The sequence below is a fragment of the Neovison vison genome, chromosome 8 (assembly GCF_020171115.1).
Source record: "Neovison vison isolate M4711 chromosome 8, ASM_NN_V1, whole genome shotgun sequence".
Classification (NCBI taxonomy): Eukaryota; Metazoa; Chordata; class Mammalia; order Carnivora; family Mustelidae; genus Neogale; species Neogale vison.
In genome coordinates, this window is record NC_058098.1 from 98,727,462 (window position 1) to 98,740,563 (window position 13,102).

Consider the following 13,102-nt stretch of genomic DNA (forward strand, 5'->3'; position numbering starts at 1 on the left):
TTAACAGTCCCCACCTTGCAGTTATTAAAGGCACAAAGGTGACATAATTATACATCTTATCTATGGAACGCTTGCTGTGTGCCAAGCACGTCACATGAAATGGCTTAACTAAGACTCACAACAGCCTCTTTATTATCATCATCATCCCCATATTACAGTAAGGAATTGAAACAAAAGACAGGCCAAGTCATTTCTCCAAGGTTAAAAAGCTGAGAAACAATAGGGCCTCACACCAGAGCAGATCGGACTCCAGAGGTATAGCTCATTTCATGGCATGGGGTCCTTGCCTGCGTACTGCCTGGAAAATAGTAAGTGTGAAATAAATCATAAGCATTATGTTAGCCAAGCACATAGACCGAGTCTCATATATCTGACATTCCCATCAGTCCTGACATTGTGCTCTGTACAGAGCAGGCTTTAGGGATTATGTGTGGCTTGCTTGCTTTAATTGACAATCTAATAATACAAACACACATACATATGCACTTAACCCCAGAGTTTCTTAGGGTTGCTGTCACATAACGCCAAACTGGGTGGCATAAAACCACAAACATTTATTGTCTCACAGTTCAAAAGGCTCAGAGTTTAAAATCAAGGTGTTGACAGAGCCATGCTCTCTCTGCAACTTAGTGGTTTGTAAGCAACCTTCGGCATTCTTTGTCTTATAGATGCACCCCTCCGATCCTCAGTCTTCACGCAGCATTTTTTTTTTAAGATTTTATTTATTTATTTGGCAGAGAGAGAGAGCATAAGTAAGCAGAGCATCAGGCAGAGGGCGAGAGAGAGAATCAGGCTCTCTGCTAAACAGGGAGCCTGATGCAGGGCTGAATCCCAGGACCCTGGGATCATAACCTGAGCTGAAGGCAGAGGCTTTAACCCACTGAGCCACCCAGGCGCCCTTCATGCAGCATTCTTGCTGTGTCTGTTTCACATAGCTCTTTTCTTTCTTTCTTACTTTCTTTCTTTTTTTTTTAATATTTTATTTATTTCTTTGACAGACAGAGATCACAAGTAGGCGGAGAGGCAGGCGAAGAGAGAGGAAGAAGCAGGTTCCCTGTTGAGCAGAGAGCCCGATGCAGGGCCCGATCCCAGGACCCTGGGATCATGACCTGAGCTAAAGGCAGAGGGTTTAACCCACTGAGCCACCCAGACGCCCTTCACATGGCTGTTTTCTTACAGGACATCATCCATACTATTAGAGGCCCACACTATTCCAGCGTGACCTCATCTTAACCAGTTACAACCGCTGTGACTCTAGTTTCAAATAAATTCATGGTCTGGGGGAGCCTGGGTTGGGCCGCTGCCTTCGGCTCAGGTCATGGTCTCGGGGTCCTGGGATCGAGCCCCGCATCGGGCTCTCTGCTCAGCAGGGGGCCTGCTTCCCTTCCTCTCTATCTGCCTGCTTCTCTGCCTGCTTATGATCTCTGTCTGTCAAATAAATAAATAAAATCTTAAAAAAAAAAAAATTCATGGTCTGGATTACTGGCAGTTAGAACTCCAACTTCTCTATTTTGGGGAGTACAGTGCAACTCCTAACAAGAGCCATCTCTCCTTGTCCTTACCTGGATGATCTCAACTGAGCAAATGAGCCCCAAGAATCCAAAATCAGCTGGATCTGTATTCCAATTAGACCTCTGTCCTTGGGCAGGTTACTTAAGTGATTGATGCCTAGTTTTTTTATCTGGAAAGTGAGGATATTTACAACATTTTACCCGAGAGTTGCCGTGACCTTTAAATGAAACAAGACACATAGAACCCAGAGCACTATGTCTGGCACAGACTGATCCTTTAATCTGACTGGTATTGGGTGCATTCTTCCTCGGGTCTCTCCTGGGAAGGACCACCGCTGAGATGGCTCTCCTGCCCTGTGTAGACTGATCCTCAGAGCCATTAGTTAAGCACTTTTTTCTTTTAATTTTTTTTTTTTGACAGACAGATCATAAGTAGGCAGAGAGGCAGGCAGACAGAGAGAGGGGGAAGCAGGCTCCCCGCTGAGCAGAGAGCCCAATGCGGGGCTTAACCCCAGGACCCTGAGATCATGACCCGAGCCAAAGGCAGAGGATTTAACCCACTGAGCCACTCAGGCGCCCCTAGTTAAGCACTTTCATGCCCAGGCCTTCCTTCAGCCTCCTCTGCTCTCTTTTGAAAACCAGCAAACGACATGGTCCTATGCATAACAGAATCAGAATAATCACTCTGACTTAAAAGTTAGAAATTTCACTAGCTTGGCATTATTCTTGGAGATCTAGCACCCCAAACTAAGTTGACTTTGCCTCTCATCATTGTCAGATTTGGTTTCCGAGCATCCTGTGACACAGGAACTGGCTGCAGCTAAAGGTATCACTGAAGCAATTGCAAAGCAAGGGCGGGGGCGGGGAGTCAGGGAGAAGCAGTGGCCTCGGACATGCCTGCTGCACAAGGCAGCAGAGGAAAATTAACCCACCTCTTTAATCACAGTTTTGCATCCCAGAATCTTCAGCTGACAGAAATGATAATCATTTGGTTCATTGATTCTGGGATTAATCACTGAGGTTAATCCTGGCATGTATTGATTCCATTTCTGCTGGCTGTAACTAAAGTGTTCAAATTACTTATTCCAACTCTGACAGCAATGGGTTCCCAAAACAAAGGAAGTCAAAGATGAGCGATTACACTTGACAGCTCTGCACGGCACCTAACGACAGCGTTGACTACCCATCTCTTGGCAAGAGGAGCCCCTAATGGGGTAGGATCAAGCACCTGTTCTTGCTATTATACACTGGTGTTTTATAAAGTTGATCCATCAGTGTCTAGAAAAATTGGAAGTTGTTTTATCTCAAAGAATCTGCACTCACATTTTGGCTGCAAGACAAGCAAATCATGCAGGTAACAGAGTAAAACGGGTCCATCTCAGCCACCTGACTTCTGTCAGAAAACACCAGCATCAGTTACCCTGAGATCCTCAAGAATTTCACAGGGCTGACCATTAGCCAACAGAAACTTCATTGGAAAAGTCAAATTTGCAAAACGACAACACAGTGTATGCATCTCTTCCTTGTGAACGGCCGCTCTGATAGAAGCAGTGGGCTGCCTTTTACGAAGCATTCTTGCATGGCCTCTTAAAAGGGACAAAAGAACACATCCAGCCTGGTGATACGGATGACTAGTGGTTCCAAGCAATCCTCTCGCAAAGAGGGAAGACTACTGAAGCCTAGAAGAGGGGCCGTACTGACGTCATGGCTGGGAAGAGTCTCAAAACATGGTAATAGTAAATAGAGGCCTGCGTGGTAAGAACACTGGGGTAGAAGTGGACAAGTCTTTGTCCTGTGTGTTATAGGATGTGAGGGAGCATCCCTGACCTCTGTCCGTCAACTACAAGGGGCACATACTCTGATTCCAGACATTGCCAGATATCCCCTAAGGGACAAAGTCCTCTCCAGTTGAGAACAACTTATTTCATTTTATACTTTTTAAAGCTAAACATATAAGCTAAAATTTCAAGGATAACTACTAAAATAGAAATATGCTATCTGAATTCCAAACGAATTGAGAGAAAACAAGTAAGAACTATTTTTAGAAGCCCCCAAATAAGGCAAAACACATATAAAACTGGGACAAGTACGCATCGTAAAAAATAATGACAGTAAACAAATCCAGATAAGTCCATCATCATACAGAGTTCAACTTCACAAAGGCAGCTTGTCTTGTCTCCAACAAAACAGCAGTAACTGGTAAAACTTAAAACACACACACACACACACACATTTAAAGTCTCTGGAAAGTGTCTTAAGAGCATAAAAAAATAATATATATTTATTTTAAAAATCTACTCTATTGTGGTGCAAACAGTGTGAGTCTATGGCACTTGAGCCATAATATGTTTCCTCCCTCCTCCTTGCTTCTCAAATCAGCATGATGGAATCATAAGGAATCAGAGTTTGTTAAATAACACCTTGGAGATGCAGTCAGCCAACTCCAAAATGTTAGAAATGACAGGACAAATGGTGTTACTTCTTTAACATATAAATGGCAAGTGAAAACGAAGGCGGCAAGAGTCTGAATTCCCTGCCTGATCCATGCTGTTGAGGGAATTTGATTCCATTCTCAACTGCCACGATAGAGTCTTCAACTTTGCCTAACTCAATCCCCCTGATCCTTTCCTCGGATTCCTGTGCATGCTTCACAGGTGATCATGTGATAGAAGGATTCTTTTTTTTTTTTTTTTTTTTTTTTAAGAATTGTATTTATTTATTTTAGAGAGAGAGAGAGAGCCACACGAGTGGAGGAAGGGACAGAAAGAAAGGGAGATAGAAGATGTCAAGCAGACTCTGCCTTGAGCACGGAGCCCTACATGGGGTTCAATCTCATGATCCTGAGATCATGATCCGAACCATAATCAGGAGTTGGATGCTTAACAAACTGTGCCACCCAGGCACCCCTGATTTAAGGATTCTAAACAAGTAGAACCAAAATAAATTTTAGGACTTCTGTTGGGAAACACAAGTCATTAGTATACTCTGCCTACTTGGACGTTTCACTATGCACATGTATGATAAAGAATTGCATCAAAACTTTGAACCATAACAGAAACAAGACTGAGAAATTGGCTAAGAAGCATAGAGAAATGGTAGACCTGAAATTGCAAAGAAAATTTCCTGTAACCCTATGTCATAAGTCTTTCCAGTTATGTTAGCTAATATAGCCCCTTTACTTCACAAGCCTGTTTGAGGTCCCAGATGTTGCAGAAATGCCACTACTGAATGTAGATGGTCTTTGGAAACAGAGGGACTATGCTCTAATCCACTGGGTGATACCACCTTTCCAAGGAATAGGTCATTATTTATCAGACACTGGTTTTCCTCACTGATTAACTTCACTGGTTCATTTTTAGGAGGAAGAAAAGAACGGGTATTCAAAGGCATGAAAAACAGTGAAATAATCAGACATTAGAGTCCTTGTTGTGTCTGTTTTTAATTAACACACACATTTGATACTTTTTAAGTTTTTGGTCCTCCTTATGATTGCAGCGTGTTTTCTGGCTGTTTTTCATTCCCATTTTTAGATTAATTCAGCTGTCAGGCCAGCGAATGGGTATTGCTTTCCTGCTTTGATGAAATTGGCAATATTCAAAGTACCATCAGTTCAAAGACAAACATGACTGGGCTCTTCTCTGAGGGAATTCGTGGCCTAAAAAAGGACACAGACACTATATTTAAAAAAATTCTCACACTATATCCTAACTTTCATGAAAGAGTTACAGACAGAGAAGAGGAGTGCATTGGGGACTCTGATAAGTGCACATCACTGAAGCCTCATAGTTTATGCCATTATTTCCTCATAAATTGACCATCAGCTGATCCCAACAAAAAAAGCACAAGGATAAAAATATGATACATATTACTTGTCATTTTTTTATTTGAATAAGAGCAGCCTGAATTACTCATATTAGATATTATGTAATCAGGTAAAACAAAATTGTACTTAAAAGAGTGCAGGAGGACGCCTGGGCGGCTCAGTTGTTGGGCCTCTGCCTTCGGCTCAGGTCATGGTCGCAGGGTCCTGGGATCGAGTCCCACATCAGGCTCTCTGCTCAGCGAGAGGCTTGCTTCTCCCTCTCCTCTCTGCCTAGTTGTGATCTCTGTCAAATAAATAAATAAAATCTTTTTTTTTTTTTAAGAGTACAGGAAAAAGGAGAGGCAACAGCATAAACATTTGCCTCAATATATAGCCTCTCTGGCCATTTGGACCAAATTTTTATGCTCTGCCTTAACCCCTGCTATATTTTAAGTTTCTGAGTCTTAGTTTGGCTTCTGACCCTTAAGGTTAAAAGACACGTAGTTCTTATACTTTCATTCAACCTAGTAACAGTATTAAACTTCACCCTACCATCTGGAAAAAGAAGAACCCAATTTTGATCTCTATCTCAATTCTTCTATGTTTGTCTGTTTTGGAAATTTCTCAATCATCACATAATAATTTTGCAGATCAATTAATTCGTATGATTTTCTAATAATTCAATTTCAGTTATACTTTATAATCTTTTCTAAGTGTCATCTCTCTAATATATTCTAAATTATTATTTTTCAATCATCTGAAAGCTACAATTTGACATTCGTTTCACTTCAGAACACTATGCAAACATACAGACACAAACATGAAACAAAAGTATCACAGAACATTTGCTCTAATTACTCTGAGACTTGAATGTTTTTAAATTCTGGTTGCAAACCACCAAATTGATTTCTCCACCAGTAATGTTTTGACAACAGAGCTCTAAAGAATCTAATAAACTACATAACTGCAGAAATATCTTCCAAGATTTTTGTTTCCAATTTCAAGTTGGTTATTACTCTTCTCTAATTCTATTATCAACAAGGGGGTATATGGGGAATTTCTCAAATAACATCTGGAAGTCTATCAAATAAAGAGATGGTATTGTAGTATTGAGTCTTCCCTACAGTGAAATATTTGGATATATCTAGGTATGGAACAACATTTAGTTCATTCTATTAATTTTCTACAACTGTTTCTGCTGATTTCCAGTTACTCATTACTCCCAGTTGTTCACAATATTAATTCACTATCCCTTGCTATTTAGTCATTTGAGCATTGCTAGTTTTTTGCTTGCTTTTCCTCAGTGCCCACATATTCCTAGTGACACAGACATGGAAACCAGAGGGTGATTTCCATTTTCACAATCATCGCCTACCGTTGCAAAACACTGCTGTCGTAAATTTAATTTACAAATATTTCAGAAATTCTCTAACTCATAGTGGCTGCCCTTTTCTTTTTAATTTCATATAACTAGATGTATATATAGTCCATAAATCTGACAAAGTACACAAAATGAAATATTCATTAGAAACCCAAGTAGTGTGCCAAACCTTGTTTTTTAGCCATATGGTCCAAGATTAACATTCTTATCTTCATGTAAATTCTAATATTCTATCCAAAGAAATATACCAATCTATTTCTAAATTGAATTTAAAAATAAATAGAAAGCTGTCAACCTCATTCTTGGCTCCTAGGCCTGCAGACTAAGCAATAGTTAAGCAGCCATGTGGCTGATTGCTTAAGCAGTGGTTCGGAGGGCTCTTCTAATCGCAAAAAGTTTACCTGACTCCAAGACCCTGGTCCCTGGAGGAGGCCAGGAAACACGAAGTATCTGAGGGCAGGTTCAGATGGATCTCCAGCTATATCTAACAATTCTTCAGTCATCCCTGGAGGGTTTGCTCTTCTGTTCTCAATGGCATCTTCTTAAATTTTTGCCTTTTCCTTCCAGTCCTCACTTCTTTCAGTAACTCTCAACAGATGACCTAGTCTTTGATTTTAGCAACAGTGCTTCTAATGGCAACCAACACACATTGAAGGCATAATATGGCTAGGGTCAATTTTAATTAATTTGCATATATTAATTCATTTACCATTCCTAACAGTCCTAGGTGGTAGGAACTTAAGAATCCCTTTTAAAGATGAAAACAGAGGTACCTTAAGGTTAACTACTCAAGATCATCCAGCTGCTATATGGGAAAACAGAGATGTAAATCAGAATGTGGTTCCAAAGGTAGCATTTTGACAATAACATTAAAACAAATGCTCCCAAATAAAATCTTCCTCAATCCTTCTTCTTCTTATGTTTGCATATACTTAAAGTGTATCAGCAATTACACCCCACCTATAACTGGCTGAATACACCCTTTAACTTCTGTTCTAGAATTGTACCCCTTCTACAGCCATTTGATCCCCTTTTCTATCCTTTCCTAATTCTTTCTTATCAGCTCTTCAATGTAAAAAGTAAAGCTATCATTTTGTTGATGTGGTCTATCATACTGATTGATTCAGATGTGTTGAACCATTTTTGCATCCCAGGCATAAATCCCACTTGGTCATGGTGTATGACCCTTTAATGTGCCATAGACATTTGCTAGAATCTTATTGAATATTTTTGCATCTGTATTCATCAAGGATTTGGCCTTTAGGTTTTTTGGTTTGTTTGTTTGTTTGTTTTGTTTTTCTTGTAATGTCTTCATCTGGCTTTGGTATCATTGTGACCACATTACAAAGAAAAACACCTATGATCATGTCAGCAGAGATGGGAAAAGCATTGGACAAAATTTAACATCCATTCATGATTAGAGCTCTCAACAAAATAGGTATAGTAGGAACTTCAACCCATATATGAAAAGCCCACAGATATAATAATTAATGCAAAAAAAAAAGCCCAAAGTGTCCCGTTAAGATACAGTATAAGGCAAGGATTCTCACTGTCACCACTTTTATTTCACACAGTCCTAGAAGTCTTAGCCACAGCAATTAGACATGAAAAATAAATAAAAGGAATCTAAATCAAAAAGGAAGAAGTAAAATCATCTCTGTTTGCAAATGACATTATCATATATGTAGAAGACTATAAGGATTCAACAACAACAACAACAACTACAGCTATGAGAATAAACAGGTTCATTAAAGTTGCAGGATACAAAATTGACATACAGTAACAATTGTATTTCTATGCACAATGAACTATCTGAAAAGAAAATTAAGAAAACAATCTTATTCCCAATAACAACAACAAAAAAGTACTTAGCAATAAACTTAACCAAAGAGATGAAAGACTTGTGTGCTGAAAATTATAAAACGCTGAGGAAGGAATTCAAAAAGGCAGATAAATGGATAGGCATCCTGTGTTTATGGACTGGCAGACTTAATATTTTTTAAAAAGTCTGGGCTACCCGAGAAGACAAGAAGCTGAGGGTAGGACGTTGAGGGGACAAATACAGCTAAGGAATGAGTAGAGGAAAAGGGTCAAGAGGAATCTGTTAATAATGAACTTTTTGAGAAACAAAAAGGCAATAAATAGGACCATGGGAATGACAGGAGCTACTTAGAGGAGGGAGCTTCGAGCTTCAACTATGACCAGTTCTGCTGACTGTATCGTAAAGTTAGAACCAGACAATGAATGCAGGGTTCAAAAGGAAGAGATTTTTAAGGCCCTTTCAAGATTGCGTTCAGTAAATTTAGGAGTAACTTTGAGGCAGATAAACATAGGTATTGAGGACACAGGAATAGATGACTTTCTTAATAAGTCAGTATTATTGGAAGAAAGATGCACATCCAAGCTCTGGATGAGGTGGGGCTAGAGGTAGGTCTCCTTGTTTCAGCTCTACCTCTTCTTTTCCCAGCTTTATTGAGGTAGGCTGACAAAATAAAAATTGCATAATTTTAATATGTAAGACATGTTTTGATTGTGAAGTGATTAGAGTCAAGCTAATAAACATATATATCAACTCACATAGTTACAATTTTTGAATTGTGTGGTGAGAACACTTAAGATCAACTCTTTAAGCAAATTTCCAGTATATGATACAGTGTTTATTGACTATAATCACCATCTTGTACATGATATCTCCAGAACTTCAACTACATAACTGAACTTTGTACCTTTTGATCAACATCTCTCCATTTTCTGTACCTCCCCTGGCAATAATCATTCTACTCCTTGTTTTTATGAGTTTGATGTTTTAAGATTCTACACATAAATGACATAATACAATATTTGTCTTTCTGCATCAGGCTTATTTCACTTAACGTAAGCCGATGGGTGGATAACCTAAGTGGATAAGTGGATGGATGCCCTGAAGGTCCATCCATGTGGTTGAAAATAGCAGAATTTATTTCTTTATTTTTTTGTTTTGTTTTGATTTAAAATTTTTATTTATTTATTTGAGAGTGAGAGAGAGAGAGAGAGCATGAGCAGAGATAGAAGGAAAGGGAGAAGTAGATTTCCCTACTGAGCAAGGATTTTGACTCAGGACTCAGTCCCAGGACTTTGGGATCATGACCTGAGCCGAAGGCAGATGCTTAACTGACTAAGCCACCCAAGCACCCCTCCTTCTTTATTTTTAAAGCTGAATAATAAGTGTGTGTGTGTGTGTGTGTCTGTGTGTGTCTGTGTGTGTCTGTGTATGTGTGTATATATATATAGCATAAATATCTAGTATTTATATATGATTTATATATTTTTCCCATTTTTTATTCCTGCCCTCTCTTCCCACCCTCCAAGTTCTAGCTCTAATGAAATACATCACCTTCTTTGTACCAACTACATATTTTTTTACTCTTCTGTGCCATCCCCTTTCTTGGAAAATGCTCAGCTTCAAAATTTTACCCTCATTCTCTTGTATTTACTCTGTAACATCCAGTTAAGTGTCTGCGTATCTGGGGTCATGTCATACCTCCAAGACAAATTAAGCTATCCCTTTCCAGATACCTGACTTTATTTGTATATCCCTGGACTGGTTCATCTATCACATTTTGCTGCAATTAGTTTACACATCCATCTCCCTCACTAATTTTTTAAACTCAGCCCCTAATTCGTGAAAAACAGAGTCTTGTTGTTTTTAGAAGTTAAGAGATAACTGAGATGATCTCAGTTGAAAGAATTAAAATGACAAGGGCTAAGATGTTAAGCTGACACTAAAAGCGTCAAAGAAAGATTACTGCTTATTTGAAATGTACAGAAAAAGAAAAAGAGAAGGGGGGGCGGGGAGAGTATGTGTGATTGACACCTCAAGTGACCCAGCACATCACTTCTTCACTTTTGCAAAGTGAATCTCTAAACCTCTGGATTCTGCAGTGAGGGCAATGGACTAAAATTCAGAAGAATTAGGGGTCTGGTCCACAGGGTATCACTGTTGATCTTTATATCTATAAGAAAGTGATGCAATCCACAATTCTGTTTTCTCTTTTGTGACACTGAGCTTTAGAGTCTACCCTATAATCCTGAGGGGTCCAGGGAAAAATAGGAGGGAAATAGTAGGAAAATACTACAACCCATGGCTTTAAGTCATTTTCATCGGCTCCTCAAATGGCTTCAGTGAGACAGAGTGAACAGAAAGGATAAGAAAACTATTGGATTAGCACCAGAAATGAGGAAATGGACCCACCTCTTCTTCCTCCAGGACTGAGTCCTTGCAAACCGTGACTCACTCGAGGAGAAACTTGTTTCTCAAGCTGTGCTAGGGAGAGGATGTATGTTACCTGTAGCACGAGCCCGGAGCTGAAAACTGCCCCTCATGTACTACATGCTATTTGCCCAAAAGTTATTTCAATTTGAAAAAGTCAATAGGTTAATGCTCACAATTTAGTTTAGTGAGTCTCCATCTCTCTCACTCTATATCAATTTTCCTGTTTCACTGGCCGTCCTTCATTCCTTCTTTTTGTAAGTTTTTGCCTCTTATGTGCAGCTATTGGAAATGTTTCTGCACTTTTCCAAAAGGCCACCAGAGGGGACCCTACAATCCGGCGGTCCCGTCTCTAGCTCTGCGTGCCCTAAAACGACCCTGTTTTCTTTCTTTTTCTTTCTTTCTTTTTTTTTAAGATTTTATTTATTTATTTATTTATTTGACAGACAGAGATCACAAGTAGGCAGAGAGGCAGGCAGAGAGAGGAGGAAGCAGGCTCCCTGCTGAGCAGAGAGCCCGATGCGGGGCTAGATCCTAGGACCCTGAGATTATGACCTGAGCCGAAGGCAGAGGCTTAACCCACTGAGCCACCCAGGTGTCCCACGACCTTGTTTTCTAAGGTTCTAAACACTTCACGGATTCTTAGTTCCTTAAGTTTCCATCTCTGTCAGCCTTAAAGCACTACGCTGCTGCTTTTCTACTCCTCATTCGATCTTCCTCCCCGCCCTCCGCAAGAGCCTTTGTTTTCGGCTTCCTAGAACACCTACCTGGAGAGACCCAAGTTCCTGCACACTGCTTTTCCCCACCTCCCCCACCTGGGACTCACCTTGAACCTCTCTCACTCCCTGCCTGATGCCACTGGAGACAACCAGGACCAGTCCCCAGGGCTATCCCCGCCTCCCTCCCGAAGCGGCCCTGCACCAGGTTACGCGGGGCTCCGGGCTGGCGGGTCCAAATTTCTGCCCAGGAGCGCGAGCGCACCGGTGCGGAGACCCTCCCACGCCCTTTCCCGCGCCTGGCAGCCCTGAAGACCCCCCTCTCGTGGGTTCTAGTATCCCCGGTCTGCCCGACACCCGCTCTCACTGCCCCTAGCCTTGTAAGCCGTCCAGGACGTCCCGGTGGAGTACCGCGCCCTCGTCCCGGTGCAGGTCCCCCGCCCCGTTCCCGCGACTGCAGAAACCTGGGCTAGAGACCTCCTTTCCTGGGCGGAAGGCTGTGGGGGGGCGGCGGGGCCGGTGGCAGAGGGCGAGACCCGAGGGATGAAGGGTTCCACGTTCCGGGGTTCGTGCTGTCCTCTTCCACCACCGCCCCGACTGTCGCACTGTGGTTAGACTTCGGGCGCCCTTGGATTCTTCCCCAGTGCCCCCCGTCCCCGCTTCCGCCAGCTTCTCCATCTCCCGTTTTCTACTCAAAACCCGGCAAGGACTCTAACCTGTTCTTTTCCTGAAAGGCCCAGACGCCCTCAGTCTCTCTCCTTAGAAAGATGGGATTGTGGTGCGTCCTTCGTCATCGTTTCACCGATGACGTATCTTCTCCTGTCCAGTTTAACAGCTTTTGAGGACCCTCAAGCCTGCCTTCCCTCCCCGCGCTGCCCAGGTGCTCTCGCCCGCGCTCAGAGAGCCGTCCACCTCTAAGACCGGCGCCTCGGAGTGCCTTCGTTGGGCCCTCCTGGTACTCTCATTTACAGGCCCCAGCCGTCACTGTTATTCCCCAAATCGCTCGCTGACCCCATCCAAGAGGCCGTTTGAAAATACCGTACCACACCCCTGACCCCTAAGATACCCACTCACTTATTGCTCTGACCTTCCGCCCACATTCCACCCCAGGAGATCAGTTTTCTCACCTGTACTTAATTGGTATGATAATAACTCCTACTTCATAAAGTGAATAGGAAGATAAAATGGAAATAAAGTTTCCATTTGCATAAACTTCTCATAAAGTTTACTACAGCACCTAAGACTTGATAAGTATTTAGCCTGTATTAGTCATTATTATAGCTTACTGCCCAAACATACTTCTTTGAGCTTCTCCCTCCAACACTAGGGGGCGTTCGGGCCCACTTCCAGTTCTATGCAAAAACACCAGCCTTTTTTAAAAATTATTTTTATTAACATATAATGTATTATTTGCCCCAGGGGTACAGGTCTGTGAATCATGAG

General features: G+C 41.5%; 1 long non-coding RNA gene across 1 annotated transcript; it reads right to left on the minus strand.

The window, feature by feature from the left end:
* Positions 1-276: 276 nt before the first annotated feature.
* LOC122915739 lies at positions 277-12,406 on the minus strand. The gene is made up of 3 exons (XR_006386086.1): positions 12,376-12,406; positions 1,563-1,681; positions 277-298 (listed from the first exon to the last, which is right to left on the minus strand). It is a non-coding gene; the product is annotated as an uncharacterized LOC122915739 (long non-coding RNA).
* Between the last annotated feature and the right edge of the window lie 696 nt (positions 12,407-13,102).